This window comes from Castor canadensis, chromosome 2 (assembly GCF_047511655.1).
Source record: "Castor canadensis chromosome 2, mCasCan1.hap1v2, whole genome shotgun sequence".
In the NCBI taxonomy this organism is placed as follows: domain Eukaryota; kingdom Metazoa; phylum Chordata; class Mammalia; order Rodentia; family Castoridae; genus Castor; species Castor canadensis.
Window position 1 is genome coordinate 19,379,742 of NC_133387.1, and position 22,052 is coordinate 19,401,793.

The 22,052-nt window shown below is 37.5% G+C and overlaps 1 protein-coding gene and 1 pseudogene across 7 annotated transcripts in view; one reads left to right on the forward strand and one right to left on the reverse strand.

The window, feature by feature from the left end:
- Nucleotides 1-1,108: 1,108 nt before the first annotated feature.
- The window catches only part of Cnot4 (CCR4-NOT transcription complex subunit 4), a 117,121-nt gene continuing 96,177 nt past the window's right edge, over nucleotides 1,109-22,052 (forward strand). For 3 of the 7 annotated variants that reach the window (XM_020182916.2, XM_020182918.2, XM_020182917.2), the window contains exon 1: nucleotides 1,109-1,337. The gene's annotated coding sequence lies outside the window, so the exon portion shown is untranslated. Of the gene's footprint in view, nucleotides 1,338-14,878; nucleotides 14,909-16,070; nucleotides 16,261-22,052 lie in introns of those variants that run through there. The other 4 variants (XM_020182919.2, XM_020182920.2, XM_074062420.1 and 1 more) reach the window with 3 other exon arrangements.
- LOC141416917 (large ribosomal subunit protein eL28 pseudogene) lies at nucleotides 14,961-15,286 on the reverse strand (annotated as a pseudogene).

Consider the following 22,052-nt stretch of genomic DNA (forward strand, 5'->3'; position numbering starts at 1 on the left):
ACAACCTCTTTCCTTACTCCTCTTCCCTGTTTTAAAATTTTCCTTATCAGTTATATTATACTTTGCATTTTAATCACGTACCCACACACGAATGGACAGAGGATTTTGTGTTTTGCTCACCGTAGTGTTCGTATAGAAAGAACAATGGCAGAGGGCACCGAGGTGCTCAATGACTATTTGTTGCACGAATGACTGAAGAATACACGCAACAAGCAAAACCGTCTGCTTCGAGCGCCACTTCCACCAGAGTTCTAGGATGTAACCGCAAGGAGCAGGAAATTGACTGATTTTTGCGACTGGGGAGTCCTTGGTGCTGGGACGGGCTGCGGCTTCATTCTGTTCTTTGGGATGTGTTGATGTGGCGGAAGGAGTCTGTGAACTTGACGCACGCAGCTGTGCAGGCAGGACTTTGAACCCACAAGTTTGTACTGAAGCCCGCAAACCGTTCCCAAATTCACATCAGAAACACATGCTATTTAAGTGCACGAGTCTTCAGTTCTCTTGTGCAATGCGCACATGACAATTGAGGATATTTCTTCTCCGGCGATTTTACGGTAAGGATGAGATCAAGGGTGGTGGTTCCACAATGCGCAAAGGCAGGAAGACGAGTCCACGCCGACTTTTCCCAAACAGACGCCAAACCAGTATCAAATCTGTACTCAAGATCAAATCCCGCGCTCTTCCTATCCCTAACCTGCCTCCACCTCCACCCCGCCCCCTTTAGGTACCTATCTATAGTGGGCGGGGCAGAGAGACGTTCTTAGTTCCCTTCACGGCTCCCCCCACCCCTAAGCTCGCGCTGAGTTTTGGTTTCCCACACCTCAGCAAACACTAACGAAAACAGCAGATCAAATGACATTGGAGCGGCACACGCGGGCAGAGAAGGAAGCAAAACACGAAGAAAGGCGGCGGTCCAGTAGCCACGTGAGAGAGGGCACTCCCGGCCGCCCTCGTTAGGACTTCAACTCCCGGCCTGCCCCTGGGCGGTTACCCTGCGAGGACTACAAGTCCCAGAGTGGTGCGGACGCGGCCGTCGCAACCTCCCACTCGGCCGCCCGCCGCTTGCCCCGCCCCTCCCCCGCCCCTCCCGGCCGGATCGTTGTGCGCCTGCGCACCGGAGGCCGGAGGAGTCTTACCCTAATGTAAGATGGTGGCCCGTCTGGCTGTGGAACCCACCGAAAGCCGAGAGTCTCTCTCTCAGCCGTAGAGGTCGGACTCGCTGAAGCAGTCAGGTCCAGTTCTGAAGAGTTTTTTCCCCGACACTCGTTCAGTGGTCTTTTGTGAGGACGCTGCAGCGCGTGGAGTCGGCCAAGGGAAAAGCAAGGCAAGGCAGGCGGGTGAGTCTATGCGGGGCTGGGCTTAGGGGAAACCCGGGGCTGACCGGCTACGAGAGAGCGGAGGCTTCGCTGGGACCGTGCAGGCCGCACCCCCCTTTCTCCCCACCCCCCGCCTCGTCCTCAACCTCCTCCTCCTGGTCTCCCTCCTCCTCCTCCTCCTCCTCCTCCTCCTCCTCTTCCTCCCTCTACGCCACAGCAGTTACCACCAGGAAAAGGGAGCGGGGCAGAAGGCGGCGCGGCGCTCGCCGACTCTCCTTGTAGAATTTCTTCAATTGGGGAGCCAGCGAGACGGCTCTGGTCTGCAGCTTGCCCCCACATTTCTACAGCGGCAGTATTCTTAGGTCTCAGTCCTCCTTTTTCCCCAGCCCCCGTTCCCCTCTCTGACGTCCTGTGCTCCTGGCCCCTGTCTCCCAAGACCGGAGCCATCACTTCCACTCCGACCCGTGCTGCTGCTGTTGCTGCTGCTCGTTGCCCACTCGGGCTGCTGCCGCTCCGGACGTAGTCTTTTTGCCCCCCTCAGGTGCCTGCAGTGAGTCCCCAATCTGTCTACCAGGCTGGAGCGTCTTGGCTTTAACCACATCTGTCATCTTCAAGCTGCCCCTTAAGTATCTCGATTATGCTGCGGCTCCTTCTAACCCACCTGTTTCTCAGCCTCCTTGAGAATTGCCCTCCTTCCTGTGCAGAGCCTTTCTACACACACTTGCAGAAAAAGGGATGCTCCGTGGTGTTCCTTGAAAAAGTAAAGGAAGTTGGGAAGTGAGTGAAGTGAGGTAGGACACTATTGAACGTGACGAATGGAGATCTCTGTGTTCAGGCTCCCCAGCAGAGCAGCCTTCTCGGTTTGCTGTCCGTGGTCTAGTTGTTGATTATTCACTGAATGTGGCTTCCCACCTCCCCCCTTTCCATTTTGTACCTTCTCCATGCTACTAAGCGTTCTTCTGAATTGCCTCTCCCCAGGACACTTAATGTGGGCTCTGAGGATGCCCATAAATATCAGCATAAGCATTTCAAAATGAGATAAATCTGACACACGTAGAATTCATTTGCGAACCCCACAAGCAAAGTATGAGTGATATTTTCATTGTTCGTGGGTTACAGCTCTCTTTTATATTGACAATCATTTATTGGCTGAGTTATATTGATGTCCAGCTTAATTGATGACATTTTATTTGCGGTTTGAGTGGAAATTTCCTCTCCAGCTAACAATCAGATTTACTTAGTATTTTTGGATTTGGGGAGTTCCCATTTTTGACAATTCTAGGATGGTATTATCTGAGTGAATTGTCGTAAACACATTAGATATGTATGCAAAAGAAAAATAGGTATTTTTGGCAAACTTAAATCCCTTGTATTTTTGCCAAAGAAAAGAAGGGGGCTAAGAAAAATTAAAAAGCGGTGCATCTGTATACATTTGGTAGTACTTAACTGTCATTGCGATCTACAGTAAAGAAGAAAACTAGAAGCTAGAGGTGGCTTACGATATCCATGTTTTAGTGAAAGCAAAATTGAAACGCACTGACTAAAGGCATAATGAGAAGAAGCGGCCTTTGCTATACTAGACCACCATGTCATAGAGAATGACCAGAAAAGCAAACAAGATTATGGAGATCAGCTACACACCTCAAGTTTGAACATAATTAAAACATTGTGTTCTTAATATAGATGTAAAAATATTTAAAGTCATAGCAATAATCTCATGCAGCAATCTGTCTCTTACCGGCAAAAGTAGTAATATCTTAAGTGCAAATACAAATACAGTTCTTCTGTAGTCACTTTTGTACATTACTTGTTTTAATTTTTTACATATTTTACCTGTGAAATTTGAGGAATCTTACGTTTGATGTTACATTAGCTTGATTGTGAAAAAAGTCTTAAGAAACCAAATGTAGACTAAAGTTAGAAAAGCTGTTTATAAAACTTCATTTTCCTTTTAGTTACTTAAATCCCTATTTGGGAAAACTAAAATCCCTATTTTTCTGAGAATTGGAAGCAATTTGTATAGCAAACCTTGTCATTGGTTATACCATGAAGTTTTAAAAAAATATTACTTCCATTTAGTTTTATTTAAGAGTATATTTAATATAATTGCTCTTCAGGCTCCAAGTTAAAAAATACACTGTGGTCGAGAAGCTTGCCACTTTGAACAATCTTAACACGGGTCTAGAAACTCTTGGCAGTCATACTTGGCTGAATTGTAAGCAATGTGTTCTAAGGAGAGGACTGTTTGTCTGACAGAAGGGGGTGAATGATTTTAATACATTTTTTCTGTTGTAAAGACATTTGGCTCACTAAATATTTTCTCAAGTAATTTTTCCTGCTGTATACTTTTTGCCTGGAGTCATCAAATTCTTAGTTTCTCAGCCCTCTAAAGTCAAATGAATTTACTTAGGGATCTTTAGCATGTCTACAGACTATATATATATATATAAAGTTCTTCTATACTTTGATAGGAAGTGAGAAGCTGAAATCCTCAAGTATTTTTGTGTGGTTTAAGTTTTTAGCTGTAGCATAGTGAACATGGCAGCTTCATAGTTCTAGGAATTCTTTTGATAATTTGGAATACTTTCAGGTAAGTTCAATAGTTGAATTCTTTAAAAGAATAGATTATTTGTATAAGAGGATTTGAAGCAAGAATTACTTAAAAGTTGACTTACTATAAAAATTTTCAGAAAGTTGTATAGACAAATCTTTAATTCTGTTAAAATGACAGTTATAGTCAAACAGCACAATATGGGAAAATAAAATTGTTCTGCATAGTCCTTCAATTCCATCTCAATGGGAGTACTGGCAGTAGCTTGCAACTCCAATACTCAGTTAAAAAAAAAAAAAGAGTGTGATGTTTAAGGATGAATTAGCATTAAGGAGTTTTGTTTATTTTTGTGATGCTGGACAAGTCCTCTCAGGGGAGTTTTATTGTAAAAATGATTTTTTTGTGTCTTAAGAGAATGAAAAAATAACTTTGTGGTTCAAGTTTGGTTTCAGAAATCTTTTTAAAAACCGTGACTGCAAATAATACTGATAGAATTTATTTAAACTCTGTGGTTCTATTTTTGTAGAATGTTTAAATGAGATAGAAAGTTTTAAATTGTGAAAAGCTCAGCCTCTGCTGAAAATTCAGTTGGTTCTGTTGTCATTACCTGGAATGTTGTCTTGACTTTTTGAGAAGAAAGTTATGTTGAGCTCAGAAGGTTCCGAAGAAGAGAATAGGGAAATAGGTTATAGAGGTTTTTGCTGTTCTAGAAACAGTATAAGTAGAATGTACTACATACTTTCCTCAAAGGAGTTCTTAATCTAAATGGGACTTGTAAATGGTTTCCATCCCACTGGAATAGCTTGTATCTGCTAAAACTTAACATATTCTGACATTTTATAAATTTTATGTTACTTCTCTTATTAAAAAAAAATCTGCAAAAACCCAGTCTTGAATAGAAAGTGGCAACATCCCTGATACTTTGAAGATTTAGTATATTTTTTTTCTCAAATGTTCCGTGTACACAAGTTATAAAGATAGCATGATATACTCATTTTTTTGATGCAAGAAGATCGGTGGGACTTTTCACATATTAGTGGGTTTCTCAAAGAACTTACCTCAAAATTGTTTTAAATCTCATTTTGTGTACTTTATTATAAAGATTGTGTAGTAAATGTGAACTTTTTCAAAGGTAATATAACCTAGTGGATTCTGCCACACATTTCTCTTTTATGATATGATTCTTTTATTTTTTTAACCAAAAAGTTGTTTATGGAAAATTTTAGTACTGTTTTGGCACCTTTTATTTTAGTTGCATGTATAGAAGAGGCAAGTGCTGTACCACTCAGCTACATTTCCAGCCACCCTTGTATTTTAGTGGTGTGTTTTTCTTTTGTCAGAAGAGGGAACCCTAAGTTGAAGTTAGTACAGGTATAAGGCAGTTTGAGTAGAAGTTAATTTTTCTCTAAGCAGTTCATTTCTGAGGATGGCCTCACTTTCTGTGAACAGGAGGGTTGTCCTGTTTTCAGCTTTAACTGGGAAAATACTGTTTTTAGTATAAGCTTTGCTATTCATGTAAGTATATATATCAGCTGTCTGTTCAAAAACAAATACTTTTTTTTATTTTAGTGTGGTTACTAAAAAAATCTCCCATCATGAGAATTTAAAGCAATTATGGAGTAGAACTGGAAATCAAAATAATCAAATTGGCTTATTGTATGCCTAAAAACTAGTGTGGAAAAACAAAAGTGCAGGCAAGAAAAAGTAGTATAATTAGAAGAGTAAAATGGTTTTACATAAAACTAGTAGGTGTTGTATTACTGCTTTTGGAAGGGATTAATGAATGATGGTGTAGATATAATAGTAATTGAATTTGGAATAGCATCTATAGACTGAAATATCAAAGGGGTGGAGTATTCCTTAACAGCAACAAACAGATACATTGTCATTAAGCTAAATACCTGTACTTTCTTAAGCATGTTTTTCAGTCTTTGGAGTAAAGAGAAAGTGTTACTTTCTGATAATTTAAGAGCCTATTAATTTGTTTCTGATTAAGAACCTATTCATTCCGTTACAGCATCAGGTGTCTTCTGATTGCGAATTTCCTAAAATAACATTGGGTTATTGAACATTGGTTATAGCAGCTTTTTCTCCTTTTAGGAAATATTCTTCTGGGCTCTGGTGAGTTATACCTGTAATCCTAGCTGTTTGGGAGGCTGAGATCAGGAAGATGATGATTTGAGACCAGACCAGGCAAATAGATGGTGAGATTCCATGTCATGTAGTAGCTGGGCACTGTGGCCTGTGCCTGTCATCCCAGGCTACACAGGAGGCTGAGATCAAGAGGATTGCAGTTCTAGGCTAACCTGGGTAAAAAAGTTTGTGAGACCCCCATCTCAACAAAAAAAAAAACTGGGCATGGTGGCATGTGCTTGTCATTCCAGCTACTGCAGGAAGCATAAAATAGGAGGGTAAAATAGGTGAGCAAAAATTGAGACCCTGTCTCCAAAATAACCAGAGCAAAAAGGTCTGGGGCATGGCTCAAGTGGTAAAGCACCTGTATAGCAAGTGCAAATTTTTTCTAATGATTTTTTTTTTTAATTTTCAATTATTTGGGAGGACCATTTTGTGGATGTCAAAGCTGAATGAAAATTTGTAATATAGATAGTATTGCTTTGGTAAAATTAATTTCTTTTGGTGGAGATCACCTCCATTTTGACTATAGCTTTTCCTTTAATTTACTATTAATTTTTAGAAGAGAATTAGAATGCTACAAGTACCTGTCAAATTAAATCTTCCAGAAACTTTTTTTTTTTTAAACCCTCAATGGAGACCTACGTATTTGTTGAATAAAGAAACTAATATAAGGGCTGTAGGTGTGACTTAAGTGGTAGAGTGAGGCCCTGAATTCAATCCCCAGTACAGCCAAAAAAAAAAAAAAAAAAAAGTAGTATAATTGTGGGTGGTGGGGTACACTTGGCAGTCTGCACTACAAAGGGAGATCCCGTATCAAAACAAAAACAAAACCATTTGCTCCAAACCCTTTTGGAGGCACCTGTGATTGACCACAATTGCAGATTGCAGTCCCCTTAAAAAATAAAATACTATACTGTGTTTGGTTTTGTCATTTAAAATGAAGTAAAGACACCATTAGTACTTTTTTAGTGAAACTTTTTTTTGTGAAAAATCTTCAACGTACAAAACTATCTATGAACAGCCATGTGGCTTTTACTTAGTTTCAAAGGTTATAAACTCATAGCCAGTCTATATTCCACTTACTTTATCTCTCGTTTTCTTCCTCTTTACCCTGCATTATTGTGAAGCAAATCTTAGTTATCACATTATTCCATTTGTACTAGAACTCTTGATATAATAAAATATCTCAATATTTTAAATTAGGATTTTTCAGTCAGCTTTTCAAGTAGTCTTTGAATGTTCCTACTATAGATCCACTTGTTGGAAAATGACACAGTTTCTTCTTAGACTATCTTGTCAGGAATACTTTTATGACATAACAAGTACTTTCCAAAGCAGTATACAAATACTGTATGAGTCCAATATGCTAATGTAGGAGTATCTTCAGATTGACATTATAGGATTGAGGCTTCTGAAAAAGTAGGACTTGAATAAAGAATAGGACTATTTGTATCTGCAGAGCATCTCCTAAAGAACATTCCATACATTCCATTGTGGGGAAAGGAAGCATGAGTAAATAGATGGTGGCAGGGACCAGCATGATGTGAGATGGCTAATAAAGAGTTTGCTCTCTGGAATAAAGTGTTAATTTTGGGGACTGGTGGCAGATTAGTTTGTGTAAGTAAGGTACATTAAAATGATGAAGTGTGTATTCAGAGTCAGGTTGAATTCAGTCTGCTAAGCAATAATAGCCAAAAGAGGTTGGGTAGGGGTCAGGAGATAACATGATTGTGATTTTTAGAAAAATTGCTTTTAGTAGGGTATGGCATAATTTGGGTTTGATAGTTGAGTTTTGTTTGAAATATTAATGACCAGTCCACCAGGTAAGGGTCCATTCTGAGATGTTAGGGGGAAATTCTGCAGGATTTGTCAGTTATTGAGTCCATCTTCTTGTCAGCACCTTAAACTCCAAAGTAACACAAAGGTTTTAGAGAGTGGAGAACTGAGGAAATGTTTTATTTGCCTTTGATGATAAAATGCAATATCTAAGGTCAACCCTTTCTTTTATTTTTTTCCTCTCTTCCACTCCCCCTCTCTCCTGTAATTCCAGCTACTTAGGAGGTGGAGATTGGAAGAACATGGTTCAAGGCCAGCTCAGGCAAAAAAAGTTACCAAGATCCCATCTCAGTCAATAAACTGGACATGATGGTATGCACCTGTCATCCCATCTACTTCAGAGCCATAGGTAGAAGGATCACAGTCTGAAGCCAGCTCCAGGCAAAACCACAAGTCCTTGCCTGAAAAATAACTGAAGTTCAAGTGGTAGAATGCCAGGAAAGATAGATAGGGTTCTGTTAGGTCAGCAGGCTGAAGCATGTAGGGACATCGTGAAATGAAAATTTATTATTTGATTTACCTTGATATTCTTTGTTTTGCTACAGTAATATTTTAAAAATCTGGTTAAACATCAGCTATATTTATTTTGGTTGGTTTCTTTTCTTTTTTTTTTTTAAAGTTCTGAGACCCTTGAAGTTTTCCTTCATTCTTTGTTTTGGTTTGTTGACCCTTCAATAAGCTAAGTTTCTGCATCTATTGTGTACTTTTGGGTAAACTTCTTTGTTTTGTGAAAATATCACTCCCTCCCTTCCTTCCTTCCTTCTTTCCTTCCTTCCTTCCTCCCTCTCTTCCTCCCTCCCTCCCTCCCTCCCTTCCTTGTTTCCTCCCTTCCTTCCTTCCTTTTTTTCAGTACTGGGGATAGAACCCAGGGCCTTGCTCATGATGTTAGGCTAGTGCTCTACCACTGAGCTACACCATTAGTCCTTCACCTTCTGGGAAAACAAAAGTAGGTTTCTTGTGTCTGGCTTTGTAAATGGTAGACAAGTAATATTATATTGTCATTTATTTTCTTTGCCCTCCCATTGATATCTAAGTTACTCCTTCTCTACTGTATTTAGCATGTGGATTTCAAAGATTCTTATAATCAAGCTGAAAATGTCTCAAGCTCAGTGTGCTTACAAATTTAAAATAAAACATTTTCATTTTACCAGTAATTTTTTCTTGTGTTATAAAAGTTAAGACCTGCTATAATGCCATGGACCTTTTAGGTAATTGGGAGATAGTAATAATGATAAAAACCATGATGCAGTTTTTTTATAGTACATTATTGGGAAATACAGGTTGAACATCCCTAATCTGAACATCTAAAATCCAAAATGCTCTGAAGTCTGAAATTTGAGCATTAGCATAATAGCCATAAATGGAAAATTCCATATCTGATCTCATGTGATAGATCACAGTCAAAGGCTATCATACTAAAACTAAAATTTTATCATATAAATTTATCTTCAGTCTGTGAGTTGAAGGTATGTATGATGTATAAATCAGTTTTGTTTTTAGACTTGGGTTCTAGTCCCAGGTTATCTCATGTATATGCAAATATTCTGGAATCCAAAAAAAGTCTGAAATTTAAAACACTTCTGGTCCAGGCATTTCAGATCTAATGGATACTCAACCTGTGATCTTTCATAGACATTTCCTTTATCCTTACAGCTCCTTAATCTTTGTAATGTGGTAAAGCTATTTTTGATGGCATTTAGCTGGTCATGGAAGCTATCAAATAGGACCACTATTTGCTTTTTCTTTGGGGGTTTGTTTTAACAAGGGCTTTAATGTGTTAATTTTAGATTTATTGAGTTTAAACATCCTTTGCGTAAGAGAATCTTAAGAAGGATTATTATTGCTTTAGTGTATGTAAGAGAGAAGTAAATACCAACTTTGCAGTATAGGAGAACCTTAGTATTTGAGAATATCTTCAGTGGTACCTACCAATCCAGTCTTTTCCCCCAACTTGCTATGCTTTAAATATTGAATATACATTAAAGGCTCTTGTGTTAAAGGCTTGGTTCCCATCCTGGTGCTATTGAGTAGTGGTGGGTCCCTTGAGAGGTGTGGTCTTGTGGGAGGTCCTTAGGTTGCTTGGAGCTGCCCTTGATGGGGATTGTGGGACCCTGGTCCCTCCCCCTTTTGTTGCTTCCTAACCAGGAGGTGAATGATTTTGTTCCACTATTGTGTTTCTTGTCATTTCCATCCAACAGCACCAGATGCCTAAAAACAGTGGGTTTACCTGATCATAGACTAGAACCTCTAAAACTGTGAGCCAGAGTAACCTTTTCTCTTTATAAGTTAATTATCTCAGGTGTTTTGTTACAGTGATAACTAACACACCTTTGAAGTAGGCAATCACTTACAAGAACATCATAGTAGGTAGCAGTGGTTAATGGGAGAAAATTGCCCCCTGCTTCAAAACTCTCTTTGAGTTAGCGAATTAAAGACTAATTTGAATTAAACTCAGAGTATTACTGATTCACATATTTTTCATTCATACAGCACTTGAGAGAAACCTGGGGTTTTTCTGAGTGACTTTGTGGGTGTATTCGCTAGTCAGAAGGGCAGATACTGTAAATACCAAGAAAAGGGAGGAGAGGTAGCAAATAAAGTGCAAATATCAGATTCTAATAATGGCTTGTATGTGTTTTTGCTTAAGGCATTGATAGCATTGTTTCCTCTGCCTTTGCTTGTGTACTTTGTGTTTTCTTTTGATTTATATCTAGTGCTTTATTAAAGGTAACCCTATCCAGGCTTGTCCATTTTCATCTCTTCAACTTAAACCTCACAAATTCATGTCTTTTCTCTGCTGGGATGGGGAAACTGGAATGAATAGAAAATAACAGTGTGGTATTTCTAGTCTACTCATATATTAGGATTGTTTTATGGAAGAACTTCTGTCTTTCATTTTAAATTTTATGTAATCAGTTGTAAAATAACCTTATGAATTCTCAAGGAGCCCTTAGAAACTCTTTTGAAAGGTCCTTTAATCATAGTGGGTGATAGGTTGAAGAGTACCCATGCAGTTTAATACTTTGTGGTACTTCTTGGGAATATTTTGGGTTTTTTTTTTGAGGCAGATTCTCATTATATAGTCCAGGCTGGCTTTAAACTCACTCTGTAGTTCAGGCTGTCTTTAAACTCACCTTCCAAAAGGTGAAACTGTTAGTCTTTTTTAAATATAGAGACCTTCCCTGCATTTGTTCAAATCTGTTTTGATCCTGATGAAAACAAGGATGAGAGTAAAGTATAGGCATTCTAACAACAACAAAAAATTTGTTAGCCTTGTCTGACCATGTTTTTTTTGTGTGTGTGTGTCATGCCTAGCATACATTTTCAATAGCTTTGGGGAACTTCAAGTATTACATGGTATGCTCATGTTTATAGATTGTGTGCTTTTTGGGGACATGTGTGCACTGGGGATTCCTTGCACATGGTAAACATGCGCTCTACCACTGAGCTACATCTCTAGCCCTAGACTGTTCTTTTTATTATATTTTTTAAGTTGTACAATTTAAAAAACTTGTCACGATATTAAAAGAAATTTTTCTTTTCAGTATTTGGAGTAAAAGATAAAGTTAAATGATTTTTTATGGTTAAATATAGTTTTTAATAACCTGTAGTTCTCAATGCAAGCCTTTTGAACTCTTGTTTTTATTATTACTTCTGCTGGGTGTGTACAGTGTAGGATGAAACTAAACTCCCTGAGTATAAATCTTGGCTCTATTACTTGCTATCTGTCAGACCTAGGACAAGTTACTCTGGACTTCAGTTTCCTCATTTATAAAAGGGCATTAAAAGATTATTGGATGGAATAAATGAGTTATTTTATGTAAAGTTTTAAAAATAGCGTTTGGCATATAGTAAGCCCTGTATAAGTGTTTGCTCTTTTGAAAAAAAATCAAGAAACATTCAATTTGAAGACATCTTTTTATTCAATACACTTTTTATGTCTAGGAACTGCACATATGTTTTCAGTAGTTATTTGGTCAAGTAGAAATATAAGCATTGTGTTTTAGGGGTAATCAAAGAACTGCCTGCCTGGAATTCTTTTGAATCAGGAGTAATAAATAATGAACCTAGATAGATATAACAGAAAATGATTATTGATAATTTTGAACTTATTAGAAATGTAGTGGTAGATGGTAGAGAGACTCATTATAAGAGTTTTTTGTTTGTTGGTTTTAAGTCAAGAGTATTTAAAATACTATTTAGTGAAAATGGTCATTTGGGTTTTTTTCCCCCCCAAGTGCTGGGGATTGAACCAAGGATCTTAAACATTCTAGGCAAGTGCTATACTACTGAGGTATACCCTAGCCCTGGAAGACTATTTTGAGTGTCCTTTGATAGCATGGAATTATTTGACTTTATATGGACAGAGGATTTTTTTTTTGGTCTCATTTTTTTCACTGATCTATCAAGAGACCTAAATACCTGATAGATTGTGGACACTCAGTAAATATCTATCAGATACATGAACCTTAAGAGAGACTGTGAGGTCAAGCTTACTGTGCATACCTGTACTCTCAGCACTTAAGAGACCAAGGCAGGAGTATCTTGAGTTCAAGACTAGCCTAGGCTACATAGTGAGACCCTGTCTGAGGAAGAGAGAAGTGGGGGTGGGGGGAGTGGGGGGGTAAGGGGGGTGAGGGGGATGGAATTGGAGAGGGAGACATGAATGGACTGAGAGTGAGAGCAAGCCTGTGCCAGTGCACTTAACCTTTTTGGGTCTCTACCTTTCAGGGATAGAAGTGAAAAAGATACTGTATTCAGGGAACAATTGGAGAGGTACAATGAAGATGGAAAAGTTTGAGTCTTGCCAGGCAAAGGAAGAGTTTTCCGTTAGGGAAATCACAGACACAAGAATATGAAGATCTAGGATTGTGTTGCTTCTTAGGTAGCTAAGGAAGTTTTAAGAAGGAAAGGCAAGGGGTTGACACAGTTCAGAACAACATTCAAGGAGAATGAGAATAGAGAAGGAATTCCTTGATTTGGTGGTACAATGATCACTGACCACATTAGAGCAATTTCTGAGAATGAAATATAAATCAAATTGTGGGGAGGTTAAGGAGGTGGTAAGTGGAGACTGTGGTAAAGACCAGTCAGTCAAAAAAATGACTGCAAAAATGGCAAGAAAACAAATTATAATAGCAGCATTCATGGTTACTCTATGTATACTTAAAGAGATTCTATTTATTGGAAAAGACAAAATTTGAGGCAATTTGTGTTGAATGTTCTTAAATTTCATAGTAAAGAAGATAGATTTACACTTGCTATTTCAGGTCTCTGCCACTTGTTAACTATGTGATCTTGGGAAAATTTGCTTAATCTTTCTCCATTGTAAAATTGAGGCAAAAGGAACATCTACTTCATAGTCCTGTTGTGAGGATTAAATTATTTTCTCTTTGAAAAACATTTAGAACACTACTTGATATGTAGTAAATATTTGATAAATGTTAGTTGTCATTATCATACACTGTTGAAATGAGGTAGAATGGGATTGAAGGCTTAAAGAGAAGAAATATGAGAAAAAGAAATAATAAAATTACTGCGAGTTGTGGCGAGAACTAAATGGAAAGGCCTTAACGGCCTTTTCTTTGGCTGTTCTCTTTGCTTGAAGGACACTTTTCCAAATACCTATTTAAGTATCTCAGTGCCTTGAGAGTTATGCTCAAAAAATTACCTTTTCAAAAAGATCTACCCTGCTTATTTGCAATTGGATTTCAGGTCCTAATATAATATTTCCATTTTTGCTTTTTTCCTTCACTTATCTTCTAATGTAATTTGTAATTCATTATATCTTCTGTTTGTTGATCTTCCAATAGGGCTTGAATGTTTGTTTTGTTCCCTCATGTACTCAAAGTTTAGGAATAGGTACTCAGTATATGTTTGTTGGATTAATAAATTTTCTACCATGTAAGTGAGATGGATGGAGAAATGAGTTACAATGCTTGTGGTAATGCTTTTTTTTTTTTTTTTTGGAGAGGAGCCAGTTTTCTGAGATTGATGGATGTTACATAGAAGTTGCCCTTCTCAGAGAGATGTCCCTTTTACTTCAAATGAGTTTTCTAAGTCTGTTTTGGTTCTAATTTTTCTGTTGGGAAACTCATTTTGCTGAGGAACGGAAATTAAAATGAATTTCTTTTTTCACTACAGTAATTATGTCATACATTTGATTAATACAGGTTTATCTTTGACTCCTTAGTAGATGCTAGGCGTTGTTTTCAAGGATCAGTGGAGCATTCCATGTACTGGAGGCTTAACGCTACATTTCCCCACTTTAACCCACTTTCAGTAGAAATCAAGAGGGGGCCTGCTTCTGCCAGGCCTAGGGATAGGGCAGATACCTACCATTCTCTTTGCATTCCTTCTTTTACTGGGTTGTATTATTCATAAACCTTCATGCTTGTTGGCATCTACTGGCTTGCTCCTCTTTTTTTTTTTTTTAATAATTCTCCTGCCTTTTTGGTGGTACTAGAGTTTAAGCTCAGAGATTTGTGCTTGCTAGGCAGGTGCTCTACCACTTGTGCCATGCCTCCAGCCCTTTCTTGCATTGGTTCTGTTTAAGATAGAGTGTCACTTTTTGCCCAGGCTGACCTGTCATGACCCTCCTATTTTACATTTTCTACCATAACTGGGGTGACAGGTGTGTGTCATCAAGCCCAGCTGTTCTGGGCTCTTCTGTTGAGAAGGTGTTGTCAGGGATGGTTCATAGTCTCTTTCTTTTCTCTTACCAACCCTTTCCTCCTACCCTCTTGCACAGAAAGACACATATTTCTGAGGAAGTTGTAAAGAAAGGACTGAGCTGGTTGCTATTCCAGAGAGTTGATTTGAATGGAAGACTGCACCAGTCTTTTTTAAATAAGAGGTTTATTCTCTTAAGAACTGTAGCCTTCTTTAGTAATACTTTTGCTTTTTCCCAATCGCTGCCATATTTAGTGTTCTTCTGTGTGACACCTCTTTTCTGTTTTCATATTCCCAGATAGAAATACTGTATTATGAATTTTGACTATTTAAATTATTATCTTATACTCTAAACTCTTTTTTGCAGATATCTATCCAGAAAACCATAGGTTCCTATGTAAGTTGGTTTTATTTTTATTTTTGCTTTGGGGCTTGAGGCTCAGGAGCTCTTAGCCGGTGTGCTTCCTCTTCACTACTACAGGCCTTTGACCGCACTGGATGGTGCTGGCTCTGCGGATCATGTGCCTGACGCTGCTCAGTGTGGCCCAAGCATTCTTGTTGATGGTGGCCTTCACATAGGAGGTGGCTGGCTTTCGCTGGCCGGATCTCCGCTTCATGACCACCATGACACCTTTGCTGTCTGCTGGGGGCTCCACACCCACCATCTTGTGGTGAATCGGCCCTTTGTGGTGGAAGAGGTTTCGGGCTTGGTGCTGAACGTCTTGATGAGGAAAGAGCAGTTCCTTACGAACAGCCATTGCAGATGCTCAAACATGGCTGCCCTCCTCTTGCTGTGGTTTTATTTTTGTTAATTAAGTTTCCAACAGAGTGATACTGGGTGTGATAGAAAAGAGAAATTGATATAAATAGGTGAAGAAGAAATTATATGTGAAATTGTGGGGAAAATGAAAGATATTTTTGTGATACACTCTGAGTGGCACTTGTCATAAGCCAGTAACGCTAATGATATCTAGAAGAGTTATGTTGCACTGCATATAAAGAACCTTGAAGACTGGTTGTCAAAAAAAGAACTTCATATTTCATTTCTTTTATCTCTTTACATTCTTTTCTCTGAAGGCAAATGTTCTCTATAATCAGTTTTCCTTTGATTCCTTTTCAAAGACCAGTCATATAGTGGGATGAACAGTCATATCACAATTTAGTACTTAGTTTCTCAGTCTGAGATGTGATGTTTGCCCAACCCCTCACGTTGGTCGTTAGACCTTTGTTGTCAAATATGATGGCTACCTAGTGCTTGAAATGAGCGTAGTCTGAATTGTGATATGTGCTAAATGTAAAATACACATGGGAAGTTAGAATCATTAGTACCAAAAAGCAAAGAAAAGAATGTAGAATATCTTCTTAGTAATTTTAAAATGTTGATTACATGTTGAACTGATAATATTTTGGATAGGTTGGATTAAATGAAATTAATTTTATCTGTTTTTATCTTTATCTTACCGTGGCTAGTAGAAAATTTTAAATTATGTAAGTGGTTTGCATTGTATTTCTTTTGGATAATGCTGCCTTTATTTATTTATCTTTTTCTGTGGGACTAGAGTTTGAACTCAGTGCTTCACAATTGCAAAACACTCTACTTCTTGAGCCACACCTCCAGTCCATTTTGCTGTGGTTATTTTGGAGATGGGATTTCAAGAAGTATTTGTCCCAGCTGTCCTTGAACCAGGATCCTCCCAATCTCAGCCTCCCCAGTAACTTGAATTACAGGTGTGAGCCACCAGCACCCAGGTAATGCTGCTTTAATCTTATCTCTCTTTTCCCCAACATATTTGGAGTTAATTTATTTTAGTTAATGATCGGTTATATAATCACTAAAAATGATTTTAGTATTGTATATTTTAAAATAATTTTTTCCTAAAGTGAACTTTTCTTTTTCTTTTGGTCAGATTGGGGTTTGAACTCAGGGCTTTGTTCTTGCAGAGCAGGTACTCTGTTGCTTGACCCACACCTCCAGTCCATTTTGTTCTCATTATTTTGGAGATGAGGTCTCTTGAATTATTTGCTGGAGCTGGCTTCAGATCTCTATCTTCTCTATCTCACCCTTCCAAGTAGCTAGCTCAGATTACAGGGTGAGCCACTGGTGCCCAGATGAAGTGAACTTCTGTGTTCTTATCTTTTCTACTATTAACTTTCTCAAGCCTTGATCGTCCTTTCTTTAAGCTGTTTAACTTTTACCACACTCTACCCGTGGTACTACATAAGCATTACTTAATCTTTTTCCATATCACCTGGAAGAATTTTATCACCTGGAAGAATTTTGAAGAGGGCATTTCAGATTAGAGTAGATTTTCTATTTGCTTTCTTTCTTAATATTAGGACTATTAAAAAGGAGTATATATTACAACCCATCCACTATTAACATATAATTTTAAAATTTAAAGGAAAGGCAAATTGATCTTTTAAAAAAGAAAGTGAATTAAAAATTTTACATGTGAAGAGGAAGATTTTGACTCCTTGAGCATAAAACCCAGCAAAATAGTTGGCCCATACCTATAATCTTAACAGTTAGTAGTCAAGGCAAGAGGATTCTAAGTTCGAGGCCAGCCTGGACTATCGAGGGAGACCCTGTATCAAAAACAAGAGTAACAACAAAAAACCCCAACAAACAATAAACACCTGCAGTGATTTAGTCTGATGTTGCGCATTTTATACATGTTTATAAACTTGGACCCATGCAGCCATTACTCCTGATTTTCTACTTCCCCTTTACCCACAATGTTATGATTAATATTTCAGATTTTAAGTTTATATGGTTTTATTTATATTTTTGTTTGCTTTTTTGATACAGGGTCTCTCTGTATAGCTCAGACTGACCTTGAATTTGCAATCTTCCTACCTCAGCCTCCTGAGAAGTGGGATTATAGCCTTGAACAACTGTTTGTTGGATTATTTAAAGGGCTGTTGACATCTGAGCTCCAAAATATAGTCCAAAAAACTATTATTTTTACTATTCCAAACCATTCAAAAAGTCCAAAGTACAGACTTAGGAATGGAAAATTATATAAAAGCACATTAATAAGAAGTATGTGCATGAAGTTAAAAAAAAAGTTTGTGTCAACAAGCTTAACTTTTTAAAAAAAATGATTAGACTTGAATTAAAATAGGTTTTAATAAGACAGGGCAAAAGATATCTAGGGAAAAAATAGAACTAATGTAGATAATAGGAATTTGGAGAAGAGAAAAGATAGATGAGGTGAAAAAACTTCACATTCTTGTATGCTCAACAGAAGGATAATCTTATTAGACTACATAGATTTTGTCCCTTGTCAGTTGTCTGGATCTTCGTACTCTATATTTACCTTTTTGGTTCCTCCTAAACTTTGAGACGAGGCTTGATTTCTGTTGGTTCTGCTGACCTAGATTTGGATTGATCTGTAAGAATGATTTCTGAAACCATCTGTATTTTATCCATCACTCTTCATTTTTATTGCTGACTAGTATTCCATGGTGTGGGTGTACCACAGGTTAACTGTACCACAGTTTTCCTGATGAAGGGCATTTGGGTTCTTTTCAGCTTTTGACTCTTAATCAAAGATACGTTAATAAATATCCATGTAGAGGTTTTTGCATGAATGTAAGTTTTTATTTCTTTAGGAGAAATGCCCAAGAGTAAAATTGCAGGGCCATCTGGTAAGTCCATGTTTAGTTGCAAAAGAAACTGGTAGACTGTTTCACTGTGGCTGTACAATTACTATAAACATTGTATAAGTGACCCAGTTTCTCTGTGTTCCAACCAGAGTAGGTGTTATTAGTGTTTTGTTGGCTTAATTTTCTTTTGTTTAAATTTGTTATTTTTGTGAGAGTTATACCTCTAGTATAGTATTTTATAGCAGTAATATATTACTCCATTATAAGATAGTAATTATACATATTTACGGGTACAGTATGATGTTTCAGCACATTGTATACATTGTAGAATTTGGGACACTTAGCATCTCATCACTTCAAACGTTTATCATTTTGAGGCTAGAACACTTAAACTCCTTTTGTAGTTATTTTGAAATGTGCAATATAATACTGTTAACCGTAGCCACCCTACTGTTCTGTAAAACACCAAAACTTACTCTTATACCTGTTAACAAATCTCCCCCCATCTCCCTCATCCTCCTACCTTTCCTAGCCTCTGGTAACTATTATTTTACTCTGTGCTTCTGAGTTCACCTGTTTTAGAGTCCATAAATGAGTAAGATTATGTGGTATTTGTCCTTTGCCTGGTTTATTTTGTTAACCCTCTATGTTTATCTGTGTTGCCACAAATTGTGGGATTTCATGTTTTTTTTCTGGTTGAATAGTATTCCATTGTATATTTATATCACATTTCTTCATTCATCTGTCGGTGAACACTTAGGTTGATTTTATATCTCTTCTTTTGTGAATCTTTCTCTAATAAACACTGGAATACAGATGTCTCTTGACATGCTCATTTCATTTCCTTAGGATAGGTACTCAGTAGTGAGATTGCTGGATCATATAGTAGTTCTGCGTTTTGGAGGAAACTTCATACTGTTTTCCACAATAGCTCTGCAAACTTACATTCCCACCAATGGTTATAAGAGTTCCCATTTCTCTAGACTTGCACCAGCATTTGTTATTTTTTGGTGGTGCAGTAGGGTTGCAATCTACCACTTGAGCAAAATATACATATATATATATTTTTTTTTTTTTTGATAGTAGCCATTCTAACTGGGGTAAAGTGACATCTTATTTTGGATTGGTTTGCATTTTCGTGATGATCAGTCATATTGGGCATTTTTTTCATACACCTATTGGCCAGTTATATATTTTCTTTTGAGAAATGTTTGTTCATGTCTTTTGCCTATTTTTAATTGGATTTTTTTTTTGCTGTCAAACTGCTTGAGTTCCTTATATGTTCAGATACTAACTTTTTGTCAGATGCATAGTTTACAAATATTTTCTCCAGGTCTATAGATTATTTCTTCACTCAGTGGATTGTTTCCTTTGTTGTACCCCTATTTTTTCTTTTGCTGGTAGTGGGGTTTGAATTCAGGGCCTTGTGTTTGCTAAGTAGGGGCTCTACCGCTTGAGCCACATCCCCAGTCTCTCTATACGACTGTTTCTGGTTTGTTTGTTTTTTTTCACATGTTTATTGTTAGACTATAGAAATGTGATGTTTTTTTGTATATTGATCTTGCATCTTTTCCTCTCCTTTTATTGTATTATTTTTACATTTACTTATATATGTATGCATTGTTTGTGCCACCTTCTCTCCCAGTCCCCCACATCCCTTACCCTGCTTGATCTTGCATCTTGTGAGTTCCCTGAACTTACTTATTTATTTTAGGGATTTTGGGGTTAGATTTCTTGGGGTTTTCTAGGTGGATAGTCATGTCACCTGCAAACAGGGAATTTTTTGTTTTAAGTTAGCTTTCTCTTTCTTTCTTTTTTTTTTTTAAGCTATTGTTTCCTGAGTTGAAGAAGTTGCTCTCTATGCTTAGTTTATTTATTTATTTATTTTTGAAGTGCTGGGAATTAAACCCAGACCCTCACCTGACACATACCTAGCAAGTGCTTCTCCACAGAACTACATCCTGAGCCCTGTTTCAAATGTTGAACAGCCTTGCAAACCTGGAACAAATTCTATCTTGTGATGTTTTGCTGCTTTTTAAAAATACATCACTACATCACTGGATTTTTACCTGCTAATATTTTGTTTAGATTTTTTTGTATCCATGTTCATGAGGATATTAGTCTGCAGGGATTTTTTTTTTTTTTGTGATAGATTGGTTTTGATACTAGGGCATATTGGCCTTTTAGAATAATTTGTGAAGTGTTCCCTCTTTTCTGTAAGAGATTACATAAAATTAGAATTAGTTCTTTACATTTTTGGTAAAATTCATCAGTGATGTCATATGGGCCAGGGGATTTCTGTTTGGGGGAAGCTTTCTAACTATGACTTCAGGATTGTTGTTTTTGTTTTGTTTTCTTTTTCCCCGTACTAAGGATTGAAGCCAGGGCTTTGCATATGCAAGGCAAGTGTACCTGTGAGCTACAACCCCAGCCCTGAAGTAGGAATTGTGTGTTAAACACAAGAAGATACAAGAAGACTGCTTCTGCAATGGTTCCAATAGTGTAAAATGACACTATTCACCAGAGTCATAATGGAGAAGTACTTTAGGAATTCAGAGAAGGAGCATTCATAGAATATGGACAGGATTATTTGTATGTTTTGTGAAAAGATAATACTTGAATGAGTAGTAGATGGGGTAGAAAAGAAAGTTGTAATGCCTATATAAGAGCATTACGGGACCAAAGTGATCATGTCCAGTGATGAGAGAAAGGGAATAGGCAATAGGGTTATGCAGTGCTAGAGAGGTAGAAAAGAGGGTTCCTCAGGTAGAAAAGAGGGAATTTAAATTTGAGCAGGAGGCAGTAGCCAATTCCAAGGCTCTTAATCTGAAGAGAGACTTGAAGAATGTGGTTTAAAGCATTGACATTACCTGTGAGCTTACTAGAAATGTAAAATTTGAGACCCTACCATAGTCAAACTCTGCATTTTAGAGAAACAGTGAAGCAATTTGTATGCATGATCATGTTTGATAAGTTCAGTTTGAAGTGAAAATTAAATAACTTATGTATGTGAATTCTAGAGCAGAGAAGTTATAGTAAAAAAATCAGTGTAGATTCCTTTAGGTCCTGTATTAGTAATCCAGTTGAAACAGATACCAAAGGACATAAAAGAGCCTTCTTAAAGAAATAAAATCAATAGGACCTAGTGACCAGAACTTAAAGGATGGAGGAGGATGCTAAATCAAAGATCATGATCAGATTTTGATACTGGACAATTGAACTGTGTGGGCCGTTAACAGTAAATCAGAAAGTTGTGGTTATTCTTTATTCCCTGGCTACTAAAAGTCCTTATTTCAGAAAATCATCATCATAACAACGTTGGAGGGGGGAAGAAACCCTCTTATAATTCTAGAATCCTAAAATAAACACTATTATTTTGCAGGTTGTCTTGATTTCTTAATATGCAAACTTGGTATTTTAGATTATTGTTAGTAGTTTAAAGCCAATTTTCATACTTTTAACATTTTTAAATATATTTTTCATGTCTCTTCATGACTTGTTTTTAAAGAACATTTTTCCATTATAAAATACATATGCCCTCACTCAAATTTTAAATATGCAAATTAAAGTGAATTATTCCAGTTTTGCCAGGCACAGTGGCCCATACCTTTAATTCTAGCTACTCGAGGCATAGATCTGGAGGATTGCGATTCGAGGCCAGCCCAGGCAAAACGTTTACAAGACTGCATCTCAACTAATAAAAAACTGGATGTGGTGTCATGCACCTGTCATCTCAGCTGTTTGGGAGGTGTAAATGGGAGGTTGGTGGTTCACACAGACCTGGGCATAAATAGGAGACCCTATTCTAAAATACTTAAGCAAAAAGTGCTGGTGGTAGAGTACCTGCCTGGTAAGTGCAAGGTTCTGAGTTCAAACTCCAGTACTGGGGAAAAAATAAAAGGTTGTAATAGGTTTGGCTGAGATTGTAATTG